This window comes from Sus scrofa, chromosome 7 (assembly GCF_054392235.1).
Source record: "Sus scrofa isolate SSC_HxYL_T2T_F1_AM1 chromosome 7, Sscrofa_HxYL_maternal_Yorkshire_Landrace_v2.0, whole genome shotgun sequence".
NCBI lineage: Eukaryota > Metazoa > Chordata > Mammalia > Artiodactyla > Suidae > Sus > Sus scrofa.
Window position 1 is genome coordinate 70,724,284 of NC_139389.1, and position 27,016 is coordinate 70,751,299.

Genomic DNA, 27,016 nt, shown 5'->3' on the forward strand with positions numbered 1-27,016 from the left:
AATTTTTACATTTAAAAACATCAGCTAAACAGTCTTTCTCAACTAGAAAATTGTTTACTAATTAAATCCTCAAAGGAGTTACACTACTATGCTTTAAGCAGATTCAGGGTGTGGAAATTTGACCTTAAAGTCACCTTTTGAGATTTAGTCTCTTCACCTTCCCATGAGCTGTGTGCCAAAATGATCACGAGGCAAATCTAGAAGGAAAGCATAAAAAGTGATGCATAAAAAATGATAGGCTAGAAGGTTCTAGCATTATCAAGGAAAGAAGAGACTACATACAATTTGTTTTCATCTGTAAAAAGCCCTTCCTATAATGATCTTGGAATTCAAATATGAATATTAAGACGTGGACCTCACAGAGGTAAAGAGCAAACTGAAAATGCAAACCACCCACTCTAAAGACATACACAAGAACAGAATTCTTGATGCAGGTGGATCAAGATGGTGGAGGAGTAAGACATCAAACTCACCTTCTCCCACAAACACATCAAGAACAGAATTCTTGAAGGAAATAAAGGAGCAATTTTGACAAAAAGATAGTGTATTTATCCTCCAACTCCCCTTTCTTGGGAGGGGATTCTGAAGAATGTTCTACATTCTATTCCAGAACTTGCCAAAGGGATTGCATCCCAGTGGTAAACTGATCAACAGCTTGTCCTATATTTGCTTCCTTCCCTTGCCTATCTCATGTCCCTGCTCCCTTCTAAGTCCTTCCTTGTATCATCTCCAAACAAACTACTTTCACAAAACCCTTGTTACAGTGTCTGCTTCTTCAGAAATCTAAGACAACGTGTGTGCCCATGAGTTCCTCTGAGCTACTAATGCCCTGTTTCTCAATCTTCTACTGTGGTAGGCAGTAAAGAATACGAAGCAGTATAAAACTCAGTCTGGGAGTGTAAAAGTAATCTAGTCCTCATGAAAAAGAGCCCTGAGTATTGACAGAGTCAACTTCATCCATACTATGTATTAGTTTTCTAGGGCTGCAATAATAACCACAAACTTAGTGGCCTAGAACAATAGAAACTTATTTCCTCACAGTTCTGAAACACGGATGTCTAAGATGCTCCCTCTGACGGCTCCAGGAAAGGAGCCTTCCTTGTCTCTTTCTAGCTTCTGGTGACTGGTGGCAATCACTGACTTTGCTTGGCTTGCAGCTGCATCACTCCAGTCTCTGCCTCTGTCTTCACATGGAGTTCTACCTTGTGTGTCTCTGTATCTTCACATGCATTCTTATAAGGATACCACTCATTGGATTTAGCATCCCACCCCTGCCTTCGTCCAGTATGATCTCATCTTCACTTGACCCTATTTCCCAATAAGATCACTTTCAGACATAGGAGGTGTATATATGAAAACATCTTTGGGGGGGATACAATTTAATCCACCACATACCATACCCACCAGCTTAACAGAAAAATCAAGTTAAGTAGCTCTCTTTCCCTGCTCACCTAGACATACTAAATATGATGATGATGATGATCTTAATGATGAGGATGGTGGAAATAATGGTGGTTGTGGTGCTAATTCTAAAACCTACTCCACCCAGGAATATGGCTTTTGGCATGACTAGAATGCACAGACAACCAATGGATAATTCTTTATACTTATGCCTATGTCTTATTTTTCTTTCTAGGCTAGTTACAGTCCATTATATTTTTGCTTTGAGAATTCAATGGCTGCCTCAAATCTCTACTCCTCTCCTGAAAATAGTAGAAGTAATTTTGACTTGACAGTGCCTTCTTTAGATAAGGTGAAAGCCAAAAGCAGCCGTTCATCAACCCCTCACAGTCCCTGAACTTACCTGAATCCTGTTTTGGTCACTCAGAAATAGGAACAGCCAGCAAGAAAACAGCCCATGACATTTTCACCATCAGTCCTTTGAATTAAGAGTATCTCTTGTAAAAGGCAATCCCTTTCTCATCTTTACAAGTACATCTGGTTTCCAAGTTACATACTCCTAGGTTCTTGAGTAATTCACAGGCCAGTCATGGCATTTGAGTCATAAAAACACATATTCAGCTTTTTTGATGTAATTTCTCTTTGGATTACTAATGAGAAGGCATTGAAAAGGAAAGGGAAGATTATTGAACAACCAGAGCAAAATGTTCATCACTAATTATCTGAAAGCCCAAAGATCTAGCATCCTGATTAGCACAGGCCTAGAAAAAGCACACAGTAAAAACTGGACATTTATTCTTCAATTAGGGAGCAGAATAATTACTGCCTTCCAGATATGCTGGGGAGCAACACTTCAACTTCATCACTCCTTGAGCAGGAAAGTAATTTAAAAGATGAACAAGTGCCCATCTAAGGTCTAGGAACGGAGCATCAAAATGCTCTGTTGTGAAAAGCACTTCTGACTTTTTCAGCTTTTATCTCTTAATCAAATTAATCTCCTACTGAGGTAAAAACAAAAAGAGCAGTTCACAAAATTATATATGCAGTACTATCTCAGCTATTTAAAAATGTACACAACATTTATATAAGAAAAGAAAACATTTTAGAAGAAAATACAACAAAACACTAACTGTGATAATTTTTGAGGATGTGATTATGAGTGTTTTATTACTTTGTTTTCAATAGTTTTGTGTTTTCCAAGTTTTCTATAATGAGCATATATCGATAGTATGTTTATCATGAATGGATTAATATGTTCTGAATACTTATAGAGTACATGGCACTATGCCAAGAAAACAGCACATATTATCTCATTTAATTCTGACCAAAAGAGGGAAAAAAAAGAATCTATGTAGGAGGTATTAACCAACTTGCCAAGGATCACTTAGCTGAAATATGGTTAAAGTCAGGATTCAGACCCAAGTCTACATAATTTAATTTGATCTACCATGTATTGTTTTCATAATCAGAGAAAAGGGGCTATTCTAAAAATATTATACATTAAAAAGAACAAAATAAAAGTGCATAAATTTCAAAGATCTTATTGGCTTTATTCAATGATCCATGAATTTGGCAGCATTCAGCCTAGCAGATAGAAAGGAATTCTGCAGAGCTGTACAAAATAAAATACCTTAATAAGCAGAAGGGACAGGAACAAGGAAGTTATACAAGGCAAAAAGGAGGATTGGTCATTTCAAGGTTACTTTCCTTTAGGGGGTTCCAGGAACCTATCAGGCAGATTACCTAACCAGTGCTGCTCAGGTGATTCCTGATTGACTGGTTTAAGATTTCATTTCTGGGAGTCCCCTTGTAGCTCTGTGGGTTAAGAATTTGGCATTGTCACTGTGGTGGCTCAGGTTACATCCCTGGCTCAGAAACTTCCACATACCATGTACATGGCCAAAAAAATTAAAAAAAAAAAAGATTCAATATCTGGGAGAGACAAAACTGTAATCAAAGTAAGTCTGGGTTTGGTGATGTGGGACTTAGCAACTCCATTTGGGGCTTGTTGTCTTATTTTTAACAGTATCTGAAATTGTAAAATGGTGGAATCAACTTGTGTAAAATAAGCTTCCTAAAATGCAAATAATACACCTAGAGAAGATATAAATATGTAAAAACAATTAACTCAGGTTTACCCAATGTGAATTACCAGATATTTAATGGTCTTACAGGATGAAAATGCATATTACCACCCACACACTTGATACAATGCCTGGAAATCAGGAGCCATCACAAGCTGATTTTGCAAGACTTTGCAGAGGGCTAGCAAGTACAATGACTGAGTCTGAGTTCATCGTCACCACTTAAAGTTTTATTACCTCAGTCCAATTACTTGTTCTTGCTGAGCTTCCATGGTTCCATTTATTTATTCTCCTATCCATTAATCGAACACATACTTCTTCTGTGTCTAACATACCAGGCATTATGCTGGGCCCTGGATGAGTGCAGTCAATAAAAGAGGCATGGTCTCTGACCTCTGTCCTCAATGCCTCGCCTAGAACTAAAGATAACAAGGCTTGCTTCAGTTGGAGTTGTTGCAAGGCCTTCATGAAATAAAATAAAGCGTCTGACACAGCACTTGACACGTGGAAGGTGTACAATAAATTTTACCACTGGTACATTCTCAATTTTTCCAGCTATAAAGTGGAATTTATCTTACCCACCTTGGCTGCGTGTGAGAATACTGATCCCTATAATCCTTTAATGATATTTCTGCCCCCGTCCAGAAAACACCTTGATTTTTCAAAAATGCTTCAGAGAAAAGGAGATCAGAGAACAAGATGAGAATATAGATATTTTATACGAGGCTTACAATAGGTTAAATTCCACTTATTTCAAAAAATTTTTGTCTTATGACAAAAGTTAGTGATAAAGAGAAGCTCCTAAAGGCAGCAAGAGAAAAGCAGAATGTTACCTACAAGGGAACCCCCATAAGATTATCAGCTGATTTCTCTACAGAAACACTACAGGCCAGGAGGGAATGGCAAGAGATATTTAAAGTGCTAAAAGGAAAAAATATGCAACCTAGAATACTCTATCCAGCAAGAATATCACTTAAAATAGAAGAGGAAATAAAAATTTTTTCCAACAAACAAAAACTAAAAGAATACAGCAACACAAAACCCAGGCTAAAAGAAATACTGAAAGGGCTTCTCTAAACCAAAAAGAAAGGAAGGAAAGGGAAGAAAAAAGAAAAGAAAAAAAAAAAAGAAGAAGAGGAAGAACTAGGACTGAGGAAACCACAGAGCGCAGTCACTCAAATAAGCCAGCATACAGATTTAATCATGAACATGCCTCAAACAAAATAAAATTAAAAAGAAAAAATAAAAAAGAGTCATCAAAATCATAAAATGTGGGCAAGGGATGTTAGGAAATAATCCTTTTTGTTTGTTTGTATGTTTCTCTTCTTAATTTTAATATACTAATGAAGGGTTTGAACCTACAGGACCATCAGGCTAAAACACACAATTATGGGACGGGGTTAGCATACTTAAAAAAAAGGGGCAACCACAAGCCAAAACCAAATATTGCATTTGCAAAAAATGAAAACAAAAATACACTCAAGGAGATAATGACAGGAGACCATCCAACCAAAAAAAAAAAAAAAAAAAAAAAAAAAGGAAGAATGGAGAACCATAGAATCAACTGGAACACGAGGTTCAAAATGGCAATAAATAATCATCTATCAATTATCACCTTAAATGTCAATGGACTGAATGCCCCAATCAAAAGACACAGAGTGGCTGAGTGGATAAAAAGGCAAAAACCTTCAATATGCTGCCTACAAGAAACACACCTTAGGACAAAAGATACATATAGACTGAAAGTGAAAGGGTGGGGAAAAATATTTCACGCCAATAGACATGACAGAAAAGCAGGAGTCGCAACACTCATATCAGACAAAATAGACTTTAAAACAAAAGACATAAAGAAAGACAAAGAAGGACACTACTTAATGATTAAGGGATCCATCCAAGGAGAGGATGTTACTATCGTCAACATATATGCCCCAAATACAGGAGCACCCAGATACATACAACAAATATTAACAGACATAAAGGGAGATATTGATGAGAATACAATCATAGTAGGAGACCTTAATACCCCCCTCACATCAATGGACAGATCCTCTAGACAGAAAACCAATAAAGCAACAGAGATCCTAAAGGAAACAATAGAAAAGTTAGACTTCATTGATATCTTCAGGACACTACACCCAAAAAAATCAGAATACACATTCTTCTCAAATGTTCATGGGACATTCTCAAGAATCGACCACATATTGGGACACAAAGCTAACCTCAATAAATTTAGGAGCGTAGAAATTATCTCAAGTATCTTCTCTGACCACAATGCCATGAAATCAGAAATCAACCATGGGAAAAGCAAAGAGAAAAAACCTACTACATGGAGACTAAACAACATGCTACTAAAAAATCAATGGATCAATGAGGAAATCAAGAAGAAAATAAAAAACTACCTTGAAACAAATGATAATGAAGACACAACCTCTCAAAATAGGGGATACAGTGAAAGCAGTGCTCAGAGGGAAATTTATAGCAATCCAGGCCTTTCTCAAAAAAGAATAAAGATCCCAAATTGACAACTTAACCCTCCACCTAAACGAATTAGAAAAAGAAGAACAAAGAAGACCTAAAGTCAGCAGAAGGAAGGAAATTATAAAGATCAAAGAAGAAATCAATAAAATAGAGACTCAAAAAACAATAGAGAAAATTAATAAAACCAAGATCTGGTTCTTTGAAAAGGTAAACAAAATAGATAAACCCCCGGCCAGACTCACTAAAAGAGAGAAAGAACCCAAATAAACAAAATTATAAATGAAAAAGGAGAAATCACAACGGATACAGCAGAAATACAAAAAACCATAAGAGAATACTATGAACAACTATATGGCAACAAGTTTGACAATCTGGAAGAAATGGAAAATTTTCTAGAATATGACAGCCTGCCAAAACTGAATCAAGCAGAAACAGACCAACTGAACAGACCGTTCACTAGAAATGAAATTGAAGAGGTCATAAAATCACTCCCTACAAATAAAAGTCCAGGACCAGATGGCTTCACAGGTGAATTCTATCAAACATATAAAGAGGAATTGGTGCCCATCCTCCTTAAACTCTTTCAAAAGGTTGAAGAAGAAGGAATACTCCCAAAGACGTTCTATGAGGCCACCATTACCCTAATTCCAAAACCAGACAGAGATACCACCAAAAAAGAAAACTATCGCCCAGTATCACTGATGAATATAGATGCAAAAATTCTCAACAAAATATTAGCGAACCGAATCCAACAACATATCAAAAAAATTATATACCTTGACCAGGTAGGGTTCATCCCAGGTTCACAAGGATGGTTCGACATACGCAAATCAATCAGCATCATAAACCACATTAACAAAAAAAAAGTCAAAAATCATATGATCATCTCAATAGACGCAGAAAAGGCATTTGACAAAGTCCAACATCCATTCATGATCAAGGCCCTCGCCAAAGTGGGTACAGAGGGAACATTCCTGAATATAATCAAAGCCATTTATGATAAACCCACAACAAATATAATACTCAATGGGGAAAAACTGAAAGCCTTCTCACTCAAATCTGGAACAAGACAGGGATGCCCACTCTCACCACTGCTCTTCAACATAGTTTTGGAAGTCCTAGCCACAGCAATTAGACAAACAAAATAAAAGGCATCCATATAGGAAGAAAAGAGATAAAACTGTCACTGTACGCAGATGACATGATACTATACATAGAAAACCCTAAGGACTCAACCCAAAAACTACCTGAACTGATTCATAAATTCAGCAAAGTAGCAGGCTATAAGATTAACATTCAGAAGTCAGTTGCATTTCTATATACCAGCAATGAAATATTAGAAAAGGAATACAAAAACACGATACCTTTTAAAATTGCACCTCACAAAATCAAATACCTCGGAATACACCTGACCAAGGAGGTAAAGGACCTATATGCCGAGAACTATAAAACTTTAATCAAAGAAATCAAAGAAGATGTAAAGAAGTGGAAAGATATTCCATGTTCATGGATTGGGAAAATCAATATTGTAAAAATAGCCATACGACCCAAAGCAATCTACAGATTCAATGCAATCCCTATCAAATTACCCATGACACTTTTCACTGAACTAGAACAAACAATCCAAACATTTATATGGAACCACAAAAGACCCAGAATCGCCAAAGCAATCCTGAGAAACAAAAACCAAGCAGGAGGCATAACTCTCCCAGACCTCAAGAAATACTACAAAGCCACAGTCATCAAAACAGTGTGGTACTGGTATCAAAACAGACAGACAGACCAATGGAACAGAATAGAGAACCCGGAAATAAACCCTGACACCTACGGTCAATTAATCTTTGACAAGGGAGGCAAGAACATAAAATGGGAAAAAGAGAGTCTATTCAGCAAGCATCGCTGGGAAACCTGGACAGCTGCATGCAAAGCAATGAAACTAGAACACACCCTCACACCATGCACAGAAATAAACTCAAAATGGCTGAAAGACATAAATATAAGACAGGACACCATCAAACTCCTAGAAGAGAACATAGGCAAAACACTCTCTGACATCAACATCATGAATATTTTCTCCCAAAGCAATAGAAATTAGAGCAAAAATAAACCCATGGAACCTACTCAAACTGAAAAGCTTTTGCACAGCAAAGGAAACCAAAGAAAACAAAAAGACAACTTTCAGAATGGGAGAAAATAGTTTCAAATGATGCAACTGACAAGGGCTTAATCTCTAGAATATATTAACAACTTATACAACCCAACAGCAAAAAAGCCAATCAACTAATGGAAAAATGGCCAAAAACACATGAAAAAATGCTCAACATCGCTGATTATAAGAGAAATGCAAATCAAAACAACCATGAGATACCAACTCACGCCAGTCCGAAGGGCCCTCATTAGTAAGTCCACAAATAACAAGTGCTGGAGGGGCTGTGGAGAAAAGGGAACCCTCCTGCACTGCTGGTGGGAATGTAAACTGGTACAGCCACTCTGGAGAACAGCCTGGAGATACCTTAGAAATCTATACATAGAACTTCCCTATGACCCCGCAATCCCACTCTTGGGCATCTATCCGGACAAAACTCTACTTAAAAGAGACACATGCACCTGCATGTTCATTGCAGCACTATTCACAACAGCCAGGACATGGAAACAACCCAAATGTCCATCGACAGACGATTGGATTCGGAAGATGTGGTATATAGACACAATGGAATACTACTCAGCCATAAAAAAGAATGACATAATGCCATTTGCAGCAACCTGGATGGAGCTAGAGAATCTCATCCTGAGTGAAATGAGCCAGAAAGACAAAGACAAATACCATATGATGTCACTTATAACTGGAATCTAATATCCAGCACAAATGAACATCTCCTCAGAAAAGAAAATCATGGACTTGGAGAAGAGACTTGTGGCTGCCTGATGGGAGAGGGAGGGAGTGGGAGGGATGGGGAGCTTGGGCTTATCAGACACAACTTAGAATAGATTTACAAGGAGATCCTGCTGAGTAGCATTGAGAACTATGTCTAGATATTCATGTTGCAACAGAACAAAGGGTGGGGGAAAAAATGTAATTGTAATGTATATATGTAAGGATAACTTGATCTCCTTGCTGTACAGTGGGAAAATTTAAAAAAAAATTTGTCTTGACTATAAAAATTCGCAATGCCATATTTAAAACTAGGAGACCTCTAAGGATATTTTTGTAGGCAGATTCTTATGGTCTTAGTTTTCACGATAGAAGTTAAGAAAAGTTTGATAAGAACTGTGTTAAGCCATTTCCTACTTTTTAAAGATTTTCAGAAAGATATTTTAAGATCTAGGTCAAAGTAAGCTCCATCCTTAACCAAATATATGTTTGTATACATGTGTCAAATGAAATATACTTCCTATAATGCACATCCAATATCTTGTGAGCACAACAATTGAGACTATATCAAGGGATCTACATAGATTTTATCTAATACTCCAAACACGCCTTCTAGTAAAGTTAGACATCTCCATCAGCAGCTGAAGCTAGAAGACATTAGGCAATGTACCAAGTTAGACTAATTAAGTGTCAAGGCCTGAATGTGAACCCTACTGTCTGACTTCATAACTTAACCTTTTTTGATAACACCACACCTATGCTCCAGCAGCAGGAAATTCACTTCTTCCCAAAGCAGGTCATTTTTTCCTTTTAAAAGCTCTTATAATTCAGAGTTCCTTCTGCATTGAGCTGAAATCTAACCCCTTCAAGCTGTCATCACCGGCTGTAGTTTCACCCTTCAGTTCAATTAGTTCATCTAATTCCTCTTCTGTTTGAAAACTCTTCAAATATTCAGAAACATCTTTCATTTCACCCCTTCTTCTCTACCAAGTTTTTCTTTCTGCAAAACTAAATAGCCTAATTTTCCCACTGTTCTTCAGATTACATTGTACTGAGCCCCTATGTGCTTCCTACTCAATTCCAATAATCACAGTCTCATTTGTTTATAACACTTTTAAAATGTGAAGCAAAGAACTGAAAACAATACCACAGGTGTGGTCTGAAGAGTACAGAGTTGAATTTCATTATTGCCATCCTTGTCCTAGGTCTTATATTTCTAATTATGTAGCTCAATAGCAAATCAGCTATCTTATTCCAGCTATTACATGCTTCTGACTCACAAGATATTTGCTTTAATTCTAATAAAGCTTCTAGGTCTTTTTCACATGTGAAAATATGAATCCACACTTTCAAATTCCTATTCCTTTGTCTTGCTAACATCTCTTTTTTTCATGTGACACTACCTCATAGATTAGGAAGGCTGAAATAATGGGCCAAGGTTTTTTGATTTGTTTCTGTCATTCAGTAGGTTCCCTCTCCTTCACAGCTCCGTTTCATCAGCAGCATGACCTCTTAAATCATTGAGTACTAATACTGAACACACACGGAAGAGAAGAGGGTACCAGATCCTCTTCTAAAAACAAGGGGAGGGACAATAGCTTAAAACTTATTCACACATCAGTTCTCTAAGGGAGGTCATGGATCTTGCCTTACGAAGGCACTGATCACTATTGGTGTCATTGCATATACACATTTGGGATTACGTAGCTGAAATGCAATCATAACAAGGAAATTTCATGATTCCTTTTCTTTCTGAAGTAAGTATATTGTCAGTATCCAGTGTCATCTCCTCATTGTCCAATTAATATTTACTCACTCACCTGCCCTGACTGCCATTCTGGTCCTGCCCAGGTCTTAAATGATAGTCAAATTAAAAAGTGAGATTATTATCACTCTTTATGTATATCCTTATCTGTAACATTTCCTCAAACTAATATCCCACTTCCTAAAATATGCTCACCTCTCTTTTCTATATGCTCCATATATCTTTTAAGATTTTAGTTAAAGTTGCATTTCTCTGTGAAATTTTCTTCCTCTCCACCACAAAGTTTCCTGCATTATTCTTTTCAAACTTCATATTTCAAGCCATATAACTCAAAGTTTTAATAAGATCCAATTTATCTATTTCACATTTAGAAAGCATCCAGGAGTTCCCATCGTGGCTCAGTGGTTAACAAATCCGACTAGGAACCATGAGGTTGCGGGTTCGATCCCTGGTCTTGCTCGGTGGGTTAAGGATCCGGCGTTGCCGTGAGCTGTGATGTAGGTTGCAGATGCAGCTCGGATCCTGCATTGCTGTAGCTGTGGTATAGGCCAGTGGCTACAGCTCTGATTAGACCCCTAGCCTGGGAACCTCCATATGCTGCGGGAAGCAGCCCTAGAAAAGGCAAAAAGACAAAAAAAAAAAAAAAAGAAAGCATCCATAAGACAAGTATAGTGAAGGCTGATTAAAAGATTTCTAGTCATGTACATCTATGAAAGATTGAAATCTATTCAATATGACAGAAGGAACATTAGCTCTGAGTTTAAATACTGCTTTTCCTATTCTCTAGTATGTTATCTTTGAAAATTCCTTTACAAGTATTTATATTTATTTATGAACAGATAATACCCACCTGATAGGGGTGTTATACGTGTGAAATTTTCCTTTAATACATGACGATTGGTAAGTACAATACCTAGCACAGAGCAAGAACTTACTAAATGATAGCTATCAATATCTGAAAACACTTCACCACTACTCATCTGATTATTCATTTCAATTTAAGTCAGTACTAAAAGTAGGTAATATTTGCTACCACCAATCAATGTCATGGAAGATAAATAAATTAGTCTTTGATGCCTAGGAAGGCCATTATAAAAGAACAATATTTGTTAGTGAAACAGAGAACATGTTGGTGAGAACTAAAATGAAAACAACTGCTCAGGGCAGTAAAAATAGATATGTGGCTGTATTAAGCAAAGTCCAATATATCCTAGAGTATCAAGAGTGACCTCAAGGTTTCTTGGTCCCTATAACAAGAAAGATATAAAATAATCTATATTCCTTCTGAGGGTCCCTTGAGGAATATCTTGACTGCTCCATTCCTGTTGGCCAAGTATTGTAAACCTCTACTGACCTGAAGCAGATTAAAAGTTATAGGATACAGATAAGATTTATGTGACAGCCTTGTGCATCATTTTTCTCACCTCAATGACCTGAGTTCCCAGAATGACATTTTTTTTAAAGTATATCAACACTAGAGAATTTAACAGGTTGTCTTCATTTTGCTTATTTCTCCAAAATCCTGCTCTACAAACTTTTTGGCCTTTCAGCTACAGAAATTATTTCTCAGGGATACATAAAAGTGTCAGTGTTACTGGGCGGTCTGATGATGCATGGTATGCTTCTTGCTAGAGCAAAGGCAATGGAGAAGATATTGCTTTGAATCAAACAGTGACACAGGGCCAAAAATTGTAGCATGTAATACATTCTGCAATGGAATAGATAACAAATGTGTAGGGATGCCTGCATGAGATGTACAGCACACGAAGGGAAAGCCAAGGGGAACTTTAAGATGAGAACTTGAAGAACTTCTCAGAATTATTCTCATGTTGGCTAAATTGGAGTTTTAAATTAAAATGCATTATATACATGTTTGAGGCACTTAGGGGCAGGAGCAAGGGAGCATGCTCCTCTTTCATTTGGTTAATTTCTATCTTTCAGATCTCAACTCAGCAATTACCTTCTGTAAGAAGCTTTCTGTGATCCCCATTGCATCCTTCAACACAACCACCACCACCACTGCTACCACCACCACCACTGCCTCTGCCACTCACAGCCACCACCACTACAGCTCAATCTACTTATGTAACACTTTGCATGTCTCCTATGAGGCTATATCACACCATATTTAATGGCTTCTGGCTATTTTCTCTCCAGACTTATTTTTCTTTTTGGTGTCAGGGACTGCTTTTGTTCTTCTTGTCCCATTCCCACCCCAGTGCCTAATAAGGAGCCTACCTATAGCAGACACACAACTGGATGTTGACTGGATGAATGTTGACTGGATGAATGAACAAAACTAAAAACAGAATTACTGCTCAGAAATGCTTACAATATGGAGTGTCTTCTCTTTAACAAATTATGGCCAGATTCTCTCAGTGCAAAAATTTCCCAGTAACTTCATTAATTCTTTCCAGCCACTAAAGAACACTGAAGAAGCAATTTACTGAATGATACTCTAGTGACCAGGAAGAGGTAATGTGGCTAATTCCAAAATCAGTTTTCCTTGCAGAGTTTTCCTACAGGAAAAAATATGGCTAAATGCTTTCTAAGACCACAGACTGGGGAGCAGTAAATTAATTCAGTGGCCTGTGTCTCTCCAGACTGTCTGAGAAATCCATGTATGGTGGGGGTCAGCTGTTGGATGCCAGGTTTGAAAATCGGTTGTAAAAAAGACATCTTCCATTACCTTTATTTGTGACTTAGATGGAATTTCTGCACTTGGAAATTCATGCTGGACTCTAACATGGATTGTTAAATTGCTTGAAAATGACCTTCGAACAACAAGGGGGAAAATCTGGAGTTACTTTGTTCACTTCTAAAGGCTTTTTCTTTTCTTTGTGAGATTTGCACCTGTTTTAAAGACAATGGAAGAAACAAGGAAAAGGGGGAAAATGAAGCAAAGAGGAAGAGGGAAATGGAAAAGCTTAAAATTCATATATATTTTTTATAAATATATGTATATTTATAAATCCAACATCACATCAGTCATTACTGCCAAAAATTAGCGTGTAAGTTTGGAGTCTGTTCACTTGCTCTATCTGGTTCTAATTCTGCCACTAGCAATGTGGCATTAAGGAATGACTTCCCTCTTACTCCTTTTCTGTATGTTTGGGGGGCTGGTGTTATTTACCCAAAGGTCCTTTCATGTGCTATGATTTTATAAACTTCTACAATTAAGCAAAAGATGTTTTCTCATCTCTCTTCCTCTCTCTCGATTAGAAAACCAAGCGTCCACGTGAAGAAAAGTACTATGAATAAGCATCTACCTAGGGATTTTCGAGGTTGCTGTTTATTTTTTTAATTTACACAGCGAAAGAGAAGTTGCTTTATTCTGCCAAATCTAAGGAGAGTTATAGGCACAGTAACCATGTTTGAGTTTTAAGTCCTTTATCAGTCAAAATCCCCCAGGGTTTAATGTTGGTCTTGTGCCAATAGTTCAATACTATACAAAAGAAAAAGAAAATAAGAAAGACAAAGACAGAGCTACACAGTTATTGTTGTCACCTATTCCTTTAGTCAGTGTGTTCCCAGAGAAAAGAAAACTGGAGTCCAGGAAATAAATAAAACATGGGTAATAATAAAATATGTGCAAATTCACACATCCACTTATTTACTATCTGGGATTCACCAGGGAGAGAGAACCTAACCAATTCTCACTCCAGCACTATGCTCAAATCAGAGAATAAACATACAGGAAGGAGGGAAGGGGAAATGTGGCCAAGAGGGAAGATAAGGTTGATTTTTGAGAACCATGTGCACCAGGTACCACCTTGGTTTTAGATTTTATTTATTTACTTTGTTATTACTTTTTTAATTGATGTTATTAGCAAAAAGTTTGTTTTTGTTAAGTTCCACCCCATTTCAACTGACAGATACTCTTGCCCTTGCTGAAGAATCAAGATCAGCAATGCATGCCAAAAGTCAGGAGCAGAGGGAATGGCTCAGGAAGCCTAGTGGAAGACCTTACATCTGGAACAGCAAGGGAAGTCAGCCCCTGAAAAAGGGTGCATCATTCCTTTTCCATTCGCGTATTTCCTTAGCTATTTGCTCCTGCAAAGCTAGTTTTCTGCAATATATCAAACAACTTGAAACGCCTAACTGTAGAACTTTTTATACATTCAGTGCAACCATTTAAAATTTTATTAATAGTAGAATAAAAGTGATGGACTTAGGAAAAGATGTTCCAAAGACAAAACATTCTCACAGGGTCTCCTGTTGGTACATGCATTTTTCTGCATAACTATGTTTTTGTAACAGAAAAGCATAAATACATCTCTGATAATATGGGGCTTTAAGGTTTTCATTATTTCAAAAGAGGGAATGCTTTTTCATCCCTATTTCCTAATATGGGTGAACAAGAATCACTTGAGGATCCCACATGCAATTAACCCAGCACTAAACCAGTAACGTGCTGGTATACCAGTACTCTAAATTAAAAAACCCTTGATTTGCAGTATTTGCTAGTTTCCATGCTATAAATACTCCCACCATGGTCAGTTTAAAGCCACTGATATTTTAACAAACTACTTAATTATTTGAAAATCAGTTCTGTGAGCTAGTGCGAACTGATATGAGTCAGCTCCAGCACACCAGGACACATAATTAAACAACGTAAGAATTCAGTAAACCCATTTATTTAAAAACTTGAATAAGGTGATCAGACTCCACAATTTCCTCTTTCAACTACTGACCTCCTGAAAATGTCACCAAAAAAACCTATTCAAAAAGTAATGAAGAGTTTACTGTTTACTCAGGTAACGGAGATCACTTCCTTGAAAGATTCATGGTAGCATTTCAGAGTAAGGAGAGCAAAGATAAGCCATTTACAAGGTTTTTCGGGTCTGGTTTAGGCAATTTTGTTTTATAAAGGGAGGAGAGAGAGGAGTTTGATTAGGATAGGTCAAGTTTTTGACATAGCAGTTAAGGATTGGTGAAAATAGCAAGGCAAGGGTCTCAAAGTAAATCTTGAAGTAAATTTGATGTTATCTATCATTCTGAAAAGGAATATTTTTTTAAGAAGGTACATTAAATAATCTACTATTCAGATCAGTGGATTTGGGGAACATTCCCAAAACAAACAATAAAGTTACTTGCGTTTTTATCTTCTGGGCAAGGATTTCCTGGAATCTTAAAAATCATGCTAACGAAGCAATCAGATAAGAAAATTATTTTAATGAACACAACCAAACAATAAAGTTAATTCATTGCACCAGGTTTTAGTTCCCAGAACCTGGAGGCTTCTCTACATGCAAACTAGTGATTTTCTTGTCAAGATTAGGAAGAGGCCATTGATTACCGCCCCGTGGGTCATGTGGACATATATGTAGCTGATGAATACTGCAGAGGCCTGACAAGTATTCTGGAGCTCCAAAATGTAGAAAGAATAGCAGGATATAGGACAGTTAGGCATTTGCCAGGCTGGTGTAATCAGAGGATTCACAGGAAGTCATTGCACAGAAATACTGCAAAATATCTACCATTGCCCTTTCTCCTCTTTGTGGTACATACTAATCTCCTTTAAAACACAGATTTCTCAAAAAAATAAAATACGTATTTCTCATTTTTGGTGTATAGGAATTCAAGAGATATCTATATATTAACTTTACATACTACAACATTACCAAATTCATTGATGAGCTCTAATCTTTTGCCAGTAGTATCTTTAGAATTTTCTACGTATAGTATCATGTCATCTGCAAACAATGACAATTTTACTTCTTTTAAAATTTTGATGCCTTTTACTTCTTTTTCTTCTCTGACTGCTGTGGCTAGGACTTCCAAAACTACACTGAATAAAAGTGGTGAGAATGGATATCCTTGTCTTGTTCCTATCTTAGAAAGCTTTTAGCTTTTCACCACTGAGAAGGATATTAGTTTTGAGTTTGTCAGAGATGGCCTTTATTAGGTTGAGGTAGGCTCCCTCTATGCACACTTTCTAGAGAGTTTTTATGAAAAATGGGTGCTGAATTTTATCAAAAGCTTTTTCTGCATCTACTGAGATGATCATATGGTTTTTATTCTTCATTTGTTGATGTGGTATATCACACTGATTGATTTGTATATATTGAAGAATCCTTGCATCTGGGATAAATCCCACTTGATCATGATGTATTAACCTTTCAAGGGATTCAATTTGCTGGTATTTTGTTGAAGATCTTTACGTCTATGTCTATCAGTGCTGGCCTATAACTTTCTCTTTTGTGGTGTCTTTGTCTGGTTTTGGTATCAGGGTGGTGGCCTCATAGAATGTGCTTGGGAATATTCCTTCCTCTACAATTTTTTGGAATAGTTTAGAAAGAAACATGTTAAATCTTCTCTAAAAGTTTGATAGAATACATCTACAAAGCTGGCAGGTCCTGGAATTTTGGTTTTTTTGGGTTTTTTTTTTGTTTTTTTTTTTTTCGAAGTCTTTTAATCACAGTTTCAATTGCACAACTTGTGATTGGTTTATTCATATTCTCTATTTCTTCCTGGTTCAGTCTTGGAAAATTGTACCTTTCTAAGAATTTGTCTATTTCTTCTAGATTATCCATTTTATTGGCATAGAGTTGCTTATAGTAGTCTCTTATAATCTGCTGTATTTCTATACACAACAATGAAAGCTCAAAAAGAGTAATTAAGAAAACAAGTCCATTAACCACTGCATCAAAGATAATAAAATACCTATGAATAACCTACATAAGAGGCAAAAGACCTGTAATCTGTAAACTATAAGATACTGATAAGGGAACTGAAGATGACACAAACAGATGGAAAGATACATCATATTCTTGGATTGGAAGAATCAACATTGTCAAAATAACTACACTACCCAAAGCAATCTATAGATTCAGCACAATATCTATCAAACTACCAATGGCATTTTTCACAGAAACCAAACAAAAAATTTTTAATTGCATGGAAACACAAGACCCCGAATAATAAAAGCAATCTTAACAAAGTAAAATGGAGCTGGAGAAATCAGGCTCCTCAACTTTAGACTTTACTACAAAGCTAAAGTCATGAAAACAGTCTGCTAGTACCATAATGTCATGAAAACAGTATGGTACTGGCAGAAAAATATAAATATGGATAAGTAAAAGAACCCAGAAATAAACCCACACACCTATGGTCAATTCGTCTATGACAAGGAAGGCAAGAATACATATGGAGAAAAGACAGCCTCTTCAATAAATGGTGCTAGGAAAGCTAGACAGTTACATGTAAAAGAATGAAATCAGAACACTCTCTAACATTATACACAAAAATAAACTCACAAAGGATCAAAGACTTAAATGTAAAACCAGATACTATAAAACTCTTAGAAGACTCTTCAACATAAATTGCAGCAGTATCTTTCTTGATATACCTCCTAGAGTAATGAAAATGAAAACAAAAATAAACAAATTGGACCAAATTAAACTTAAAAGATTAAGCAAAAGAAACTATCAAAAAAAAATGAAAAGACATCCCAGAGAATTGGAGAAAATCTTTGCAAATGAAGTGACTGACAAGGGATTAAATCTCCAAAATATGCAAACGACTTATGCAGCTCAATATCAAACAAAACAAATAACCCAATCAAAAACTGGGCAGAAGATCTAAATAGATATTGCTCCAATGACATACACATGGCAAAAAAAAAAAAAACGAAAAGATGCTCAACATCACTAATTATTAAAGAAATGCAAATCAAAACTACAATGAGGTATCACCTCACATCAGACAGAATGGCCATCATCAAAAAATCTACAAACAATAAATTCTGAAGAGGGTGTGGAGAAAAGGGAACCCTCCTACACTATTGGTGGGAATGTAAGCTGGTGCAACCACTATGGAGAAAGGTGTGGAGATTCCTTAAAACCTAAATATAGAACTACCATGTAATTCAGTAATTCCACTTCTGGGAATATATTGAGAAAACTGTAATTCAAAAATATACATGTACCCCAATGTTCATAGCAGCACTATTTACAATAGTCAAGACATGGAAACAATGTAAATGTCTATCAACAGAGGACTGGATAAAGACAATGTGGTACATATATACAATGGAATATTACTCAGCCATAAAAAAGAAGGAAATAATGCCATTCACAATAACATGGTTGGACATAGAAGTTATCATACTGAGTGAAGTAAGTCAGACAGAGAAAGATGAATATGAGATCACTAAATGCACAATCTAACAAAAAAAATGATACAGAAGAACTTAAAAAACAGAAACAGAAACAGAAACAGACTCAAAGATTTTGAAACCAAAATCTTTCCCAAAAGGGAAATGTGGGGTGGGAGGGATAAATTAGGGGTTGAGAAGAACATATAAACACTACCATATATAAAATAGTTGTAACAATGACCTACTGTACACCACAGGGTAATCTACTCCATACTTTATAATAACCTATGTGGAAAAAGAATCTGAAAAGGAATGGATATGTGTACATGTATAACTGATTTATTTTGCTGTACACCTGAAACTGACACGAATTTCTTAGTCAACTATAGTCCAATACAATTTATTGTAAAAAGAATAAAAAGTAAGATACAGATTTCTCAGCAGAGTCCTACTAACACACTGTCTCTAATATTTTAGAATGAATGACTCATTTTTTATTCAATGGTTCAGTCTATCAATTATTTAATCAAAAATAAAGTGCCTTTTAGACTGTTAAGCATGCAGTCACCAAGACAGACAAAAATTTTTTAATATATTCAACTGAAGAGGAAAAACGAGGGGTACAGAATATTACAGTAATTGGTCACAGAATCTCCACTGCTCATGAATTTTCAATTTTAAAACTTCCTAATAAGTATGAAAGAAGCAACAATATGTCTTGCACATTTTCTTCAGCAAAGGGTATTATTGCATTATTCACTGGCCTAAGATGCATAAGGCTTGGTGTGTTGTTAATGGGGAAGCATTTAAGAACATTATAATGCCTATCATTTTCTATAAGTATATAAACAGTGAAAGTGATTTCAAACATTTTTATAGGAAGAGGCATAAAATTACAACATAAATGAAAAGATTATTACTAATCTTTTATTAAAGTTGCTTCCTTTTCTATTATTTTTCTGATAAACTCAAACTGCTATTCATTCTTTTTCCCTTATTAATTTGACATACCTTCCATTTCCATGCCCTCATAATAAGATGCATTTGTCTCTAGTGATGTTTGAAATAAGACACCCAATGTTTTCCCCCAACATTCTTCTTCTAAATAAGACCACACTTTTAGACTACTTCGTGTTCCCTTCCCCCTGCCCCTTGAGACACTGGGAATGGTTTTATTCTTCCCCCTCCAACCCAATTCTTGCTTTTGCTAAGAGAGTTTGCTTCTGCTAAGAGAGTTTGCTTCATTTTTGTACTTTTTGTACTAGACTATTATTAGAATTTTCCTTGTAGTAGGTTCCGTCCATTTGAAGATTCTGAATTCAGTTCTTACATTAAATACTTTCAGAAAAACTATGGTTTTCTATTTAATGGGTAATTTAAATTTATTCTCCATGTTTTATCTCTTCATCTTCCCTTATTTTACTTCCTGACACAGTTCATTTCTTGTTTGATTGGAATATTTTACCTAGTGGTTTTCTGAGAAGGTATGCATAGCAGACAGTCTAGGCTCCTTTTACAAAACCAAAACTTGCTTATTAATGAGGGGCATGTCATACCTGAGATTTGTTCTCAAATATGGACTATAGTCCATATTTGTAGCATCATAACAATTTGTCCAATTATATTCTGGAAAAAAAGGAGCACAGATTTTTACTGAACCTATACAAATAATTTTATTGCTATTAAAAGAAAAACACTAAGTAGAAGTATTTATGAATTTTGAAGGGTCAATGAAAACCAGATACCACTAAAATATTTATTTCAGCTTAAAAAGCAAGATTTACTGAACTGGGAGACAGTGATAGTTTAAGAACCAAGAGAAACACTTTCTCTCTCTCTCTCTATAGATATATATATATATATAAATGGAACATTAAAAATAATGCCAACTCTATTTCAAATAAATAACCACAATTTAATTTCAGTTTACTTAATCTCATGTAATTCACTCTTGTTCCACTGGATCTTGAGCCAAAAAGTCTGCTTTCATCATGTCTATATGCTTTCAGGACTGAAAAAAGTCCTGAAATTCCTAACGGTTCATTAGTAAAATCTTAGAGTTGTCTAAGCATGGTTAGCTCAAAAGTATATATCCAAGGAGTTCCTGTCGTGGCACAGTGGTTAACGAATCCGACTAGGAACCATAAGTTGCGGGTTTGATCCCTGGCCTTGCTCAGTGGGTTGAGGATTCAGCGTTGCCGTGAGCTGTGGTGTAGGTTGCAGACATGGCTCGGGATCCTGCATTGCTGTGGCTCTGGCATAGGCACATGGCTACAGCTCTGATTAGACCCCTAGCCTGGGATCCTCCATATGCCATGAGAGTGGCCCAAGAAATGGCAAAAAAAGACAAAAAAAAAGTATATATCTAAGAATCTGTTCTTTAAAGTGTCAATATAGTATCTGACACATCCCATGGGACTCTAAAACTTGCCTTCTTTGTTGAAGATACATTATACTAGTCTGGACTGTATAGAATAGCCTTCAGGTAAATGTCTAAGGGAATCTGAAACTTGTTCAATAATGAAACTGAATGACTCCACAGTCAACTTAATACAGTGACTAGTAGTATCAGAATGGAGGAATATATTCTCTAAATGAGTACAGTATATAACTATTTTATAAGGGTTTGATCAATGTTTTTCCTGAGAATAGAAATAATGGGAGCATCAATAAATCTCAAGGGTTTACTCATAAAATGCACAATTTCTGAAATATTTGTTTTAATAACATTTTACCTATACATACTTAACAAAGGAAGATTCAGCATGTCTTCTGCTGTAATAATGACTCCAATGGAGTTCTTACAATAGTGTCAAATTAATTGTGAAGTATGGAACATACCAAACACTCCTAGTTATTTCTACCTTCCTTCTTTATAAGGCAAAATAATCTTTTTTATTTCCCAAGGCTGTTAACTCTCAAAGATAGTTTTAGATGTAAAAGACACACTGATTTTATTTTTCTAATTTTAGGGTCTGAACCAGGGAAGGAAAAATCAAAGAGACTTGAATACTTAGGATAACATCAAGGATGCTAAAAACCAGTACTCCCTCATCTATTTAATCAAAGTGTCAATAAGATATTTTATTTTTATTTAAAATTTATTTTATTGAAGTATTGTTGATTTACAATGTTGTGTTAATTTCTGCTGTATGGCAAAGTGATTTTGTTATATATATATTTTTTATATTCTTTTCCATTATGATTTGTTATAAGATATTGAATATAGTTCCTCATGTTATACAGTAGGACCTTGTTTATCCACCTTATACATAAGAGTTTGCATCTGCTAATCCCAAACTCCCAATCCATTCCTCCCCCTCACCCCCTTTCCCTTTTGGCAACCACAAGTTTGTTCTCTATGTCCCTGCAGGTACATTTTTTTTTTCAATAAGGTATTGATTTTGACCATGCCTATGGCATGCAAAAGTTCCCAGGTCAGGGACTGAACATGTTCTTCAGCAGGGACTCCAGCCTCTGCAGTGACACTGTAAGATCCATAACCCACTGAGCCACAAGGGAATGCTTCAATAAGGTATTTTAAAATAACATCAGGAAAGGTAACATGATTGTAAGAAATTTTAACTCTTTCGCAAGTGAAGAATCTTTGTTCTTTATTTTTTCTTTTTAAAAATTAATTAAGGACATTATAAAAGTAAACACAGAACAGAGAAAATTTTTCTGATAAGATGAGGAGTCTCCATTATCTGAATAGATTCCACAGAGGGCAAAGGAGAAAATTTTTCTATCCCTTATTAAGAGTTCTATCACTAATTTATTATTTAACAGAGAGAAAGCTAAATTCTAGTTTTTCATTAATATGAAAATATTCACAGCTCCTTTTTGTTCCTTAAATTATCTGTTGATGAATTCTTTGAAATTGAACAAACTCTGCCAAAATTTTAATACATTTCATAGCTTCTTTTCAGACTCAGCTATCACAATTCAAGGCAAATAAAATAACTTCCCCCAAGTTCCGTACAAAATACTGTACATACTCAGATTTTTGTCCTTCACTAGGCTCTCTTGAGAATGTTCTGGAACAAACTGCCACTTTAATTAAAGATTAAATCACTCTCCTTTTATCTTAAAAAACAAAAATACCTACACAGTTGCATTTCTCCCACACTATGGCTCTTACTATAGTCTCAAGTATCTAGATTAATTATAACTTTTAACTAAAAATAACTTCTATTTCACAGAGCAAGTCAGAAGATAGAAAATTGAGAAATGTATCATACTTAAGAATTCCATCGGTCTAACAAAAACTCATGAATACTAATAACAAAACTTTCTCCAGATACACACATCCTTTCTCCAGATACACACACACCTTCATAAAGCAGCAAAAATAGAACACTGATTAACATCAACATTCCAAAGATTTAGCGACTTTACAGTTTATCAAAATCAGTTACAAAAAGTATATGAACTTGAAATTATGCTTGGTAGTCAATGTTTTAGTATCAATAGTGCTTATAAATTATCTGTATATCTATTGGTTGCCTTTTTTTTTTTTTTTTTGGTCTTTCTGTCTTTTCTGGGAGCACCCCCAGCATGTGGAGGTTCCCAGGCTAGGGGTCTAATTGGAGCTATAGCTTCGGGCCTACACCACAGCCACAGCCACAGCAATGCCAGATCCAAGCCTCGTCTGCAGCCTACACCACAGCTCACGGCAACGCTGGGATCCTTAACCCACTGAGCGAGGTGAGGGATCGAACCTGCAACCTCATGGTTCCTGGTTGGATTCATTAACCACTGACCCACGATGGGAACTCCCTTGATTGTCTCTTGGTTAACACATTTTTTTAAATTCCAAGGTTTTAAGTTACCTACAAATCTTGAAAATGATGTTCAAACTGACACAATGCAAAAATAATTATTGCCATAAAAATGCTTGTCAGAATTATGAAGACAATTTATAATTTTATAATCTTAACCATTGTGTATCTCTAATATTAGTTTATTTGATTAATAAGCCAAAGTAACAAGTTTAGGAAGTTTATATTAAACTAATCTCATGAAAAAACATACCCAAGTCATGTTTTAAAAAATATAGTGTATTATACTGATTGATCAATCAAAAAAAAATTAAAACAGTATAATTCATCCAAAGAGTCACTTTAATTATGTGAATTTGAATTCTTAATACACTCCTAAGCTAGCAGTTTCTGTAAGAAAGATTTTTTTTTCCCTCAAATCCCTAGTGCATTTAAAGTAGTAAAAGGTTAGTCTCTGTATTTTCTGAGGAATTCTAGGGATATTTAATTTCTATAAGCATATGTTTATCTCTAAAAATTAATCAGAACAGAGTTCCTTAAATTTAATATACACCATAATCTAATTTAATAACCTCCAGAATAAGAAAATATTTCACATTCACACAAAAGAGTTAAGTTTATCTGAATTACAAACACATAGCTTTTAGTCCAGTTGGTACTATTACAACTGCAGGTCAAAAGAAAACCCAGAAACCTCAGAATTTATCAATCTAGATTTCCAGAGTCATCACCCTTCCCAATGCTCACCAAGTATTTCTCAACTGATTTGAGCTCACAAGTAGGAAAACAGGAAAAGATAACAAATCAAACTATCACCCTTCAGAGACTAGATCTCCATCATCCATTTCACAGAGATCACCAACAGTCAGGCCATAAAACCAAATTCCCAACCATTGCTGCACCAATGGGGAATGAATTTAATGACTATGCAGAAACCAGAAAAGCAAAAACATAAAATCAGTAGAGAGAGGTAGAGAGAGAGAGACATCTGAAGAAGCAGAACATCAGCAAAATTAACTTTTACTGCTGCTTGGCATGTATTCCAGGAGGCAAGAAAAGATGCACTTGAGCAAAAGAAACTCCTGAGGTGACTTCTCCTGAGAAGTAGCTCTTCAAGTGAGTGCACTTGGGCATTGCATTGGAGGATCTCCAAAACTGTTACAAGAATCATTTTCAGAAAGGAGATACCATGATTCTCATCCAATATGAGTACTTGGCAATGATTCTTTTAACTGATTAAATAATAGAAGCACAGTAAAATATTTTAAAAAGAGAGAAAGCAATTTAGTGAGGATTCAGAAAGACAGGCAGAAAGGAATGTTAAGATAAAACTGCTGAGTTAGCTACAAAACTGCTTTATGTCTTACAGAGTCATAAACTGTATCCTTTAGGGTCATATGTTCCACCAAACAGAATTATTTTCCTCTCTATCAGACAAAAATCTAAACATTAACCTCAGCCACTAGAGACTTATAAAACAGTTTGGTCAATAAAAAGTTAAGCCCATCCCTGCACAGAAAAATAACCCAATAATCCCTGAAGACCTAGTCCAACTTTGGGATCATATTTTTTTCTAGCAGAGTTCAAGAATTTTTACCATGCCTCAATATACCTCTTTTTTATGCACCCTATGGGAATCAGGTGAGCCCTTTCAGAGTGCAGATTTAGGTCTTTTTTCAAATCAGCAACAATTTCTGCTACTATTTGATTACTGACACTCTTTCTTCAGAGAGTTCCTCTTTCTCCTAGAACTCTTCAAATGCATATAGTAGGTCTTAGGGAGTCAACTTTATCTTTTCCCTAGTGATTTCCATCTTTTGGTATTTTTCCACAAGTTTATATCTTAAAAGTGACCTTCTTATTGCATATAGGAAGAGAAGAGATAAAACTGTCACTGTACGCAGATGACATGATACTATACATAGAAAACCCTAAGGACTCAACCCAAAAACTACCTGAACTGATTCATAAATTCAGCAAAGTAGCAGGCTATAAGATTAACATTCAGAAGTCAGTTGCATTTCTATATACCAGCAATGAAATATTAGAAAAGGAATACAAAAACACGATACCTTTTAAAATTGCACCTCACAAAATCAAATACCTCGGAATACACCTGACCAAGGAGGTAAAGGACCTATATGCCGAGAACTATAAAACTTTAATCAAAGAAATCAAAGAAGATGTAAAGAAGTGGAAAGATATTCCATGTTCATGGATTGGGAAAATCAATATTGTAAAAATAGCCATACGACCCAAAGCAATCTACAGATTCAATGCAATCCCTATCAAATTACCCATGACACTTTTCACTGAACTAGAACAAACAATCCAAACATTTATATGGAACCACAAAAGACCCAGAATCGCCAAAGCAATCCTGAGAAACAAAAACCAAGCAGGAGGCATAACTCTCCCAGACCTCAAGAAATACTACAAAGCCACAGTCATCAAAACAGTGTGGTACTGGTATCAAAACAGACAGACAGACCAATGGAACAGAATAGAGAACCCGGAAATAAACCCTGACACCTACGGTCAATTAATCTTTGACAAGGGAGGCAAGAACATAAAATGGGAAAAAGAGAGTCTATTCAGCAAGCATCGCTGGGAAACCTGGACAGCTGCATGCAAAGCAATGAAACTAGAACACACCCTCACACCATGCACAGAAATAAACTCAAAATGGCTGAAAGACATAAATATAAGACAGGACACCATCAAACTCCTAGAAGAGAACATAGGCAAAACACTCTCTGACATCAACATCATGAATATTTTCTCCCAAAGCAATAGAAATTAGAGCAAAAATAAACCCATGGAACCTACTCAAACTGAAAAGCTTTTGCACAGCAAAGGAAACCAAAGAAAACAAAAAGACAACTTTCAGAATGGGAGAAAATAGTTTCAAATGATGCAACTGACAAGGGCTTAATCTCTAGAATATATTAACAACTTATACAACCCAACAGCAAAAAAGCCAATCAACTAATGGAAAAATGGCCAAAAGACCTGAACAGACATTTCTCCAAAGAAGATATACAGATGGCCAAAAACATATGAAAAAATGATCAACATCGCTGATTATAAGAGAAATGCAAATCAAAACAACCATGAGATACCAACTCACACCAGTCCGAAGGGCCCTCATTAGTAAGTCCACAAATAACAAGTGCTGGAGGGGCTGTGGAGAAAAGGGAACCCTCCTGCACTGCTGGTGGGAATGTAAACTGGTACAGCCACTTATGGAGAACAGTCTGGAGATACCTTAGAAATCTATACATAGAACTTCCGTATGACCCCACAATCCCACTCTTGGGCATCTATCCAGACAAAACTCTACTTAAAAGAGACACATGCACCTGCATGTTCATTGCAGCACTATTCACAACAGCCAGGACATGGAAACAACCCAAATGTCCATCGACAGACGATTGGATTCGGAAGATGTGGTATATAGACACAATGGAATACTACTCAGCCATAAAAAAGAATGACATAATGCCATTTGCAGCAACCTGGATGGAGCTAGAG

The 27,016-nt window shown here is 36.0% G+C and overlaps 1 long non-coding RNA gene across 7 annotated transcripts in view; it reads right to left on the minus strand.

Moving 5' to 3' along the window:
• LOC102159091 (uncharacterized) overlaps nucleotides 1-27,016 on the minus strand; it is a 421,098-nt gene that overhangs the window by 359,932 nt on the left and 34,150 nt on the right. For 4 of the 7 annotated variants that reach the window (XR_014810620.1, XR_014810621.1, XR_014810619.1 and 1 more), the window contains one exon: nucleotides 135-197. The exons of 2 other annotated variants lie outside the window; for them this stretch is intronic. This is a non-coding gene — a long non-coding RNA (uncharacterized LOC102159091). Of the gene's footprint in view, nucleotides 1-134; nucleotides 198-1,804; nucleotides 2,052-4,067; nucleotides 4,156-27,016 lie in introns of all 7 variants that reach the window. One more of the 7 variants, XR_014810618.1, reaches the window with a different exon arrangement.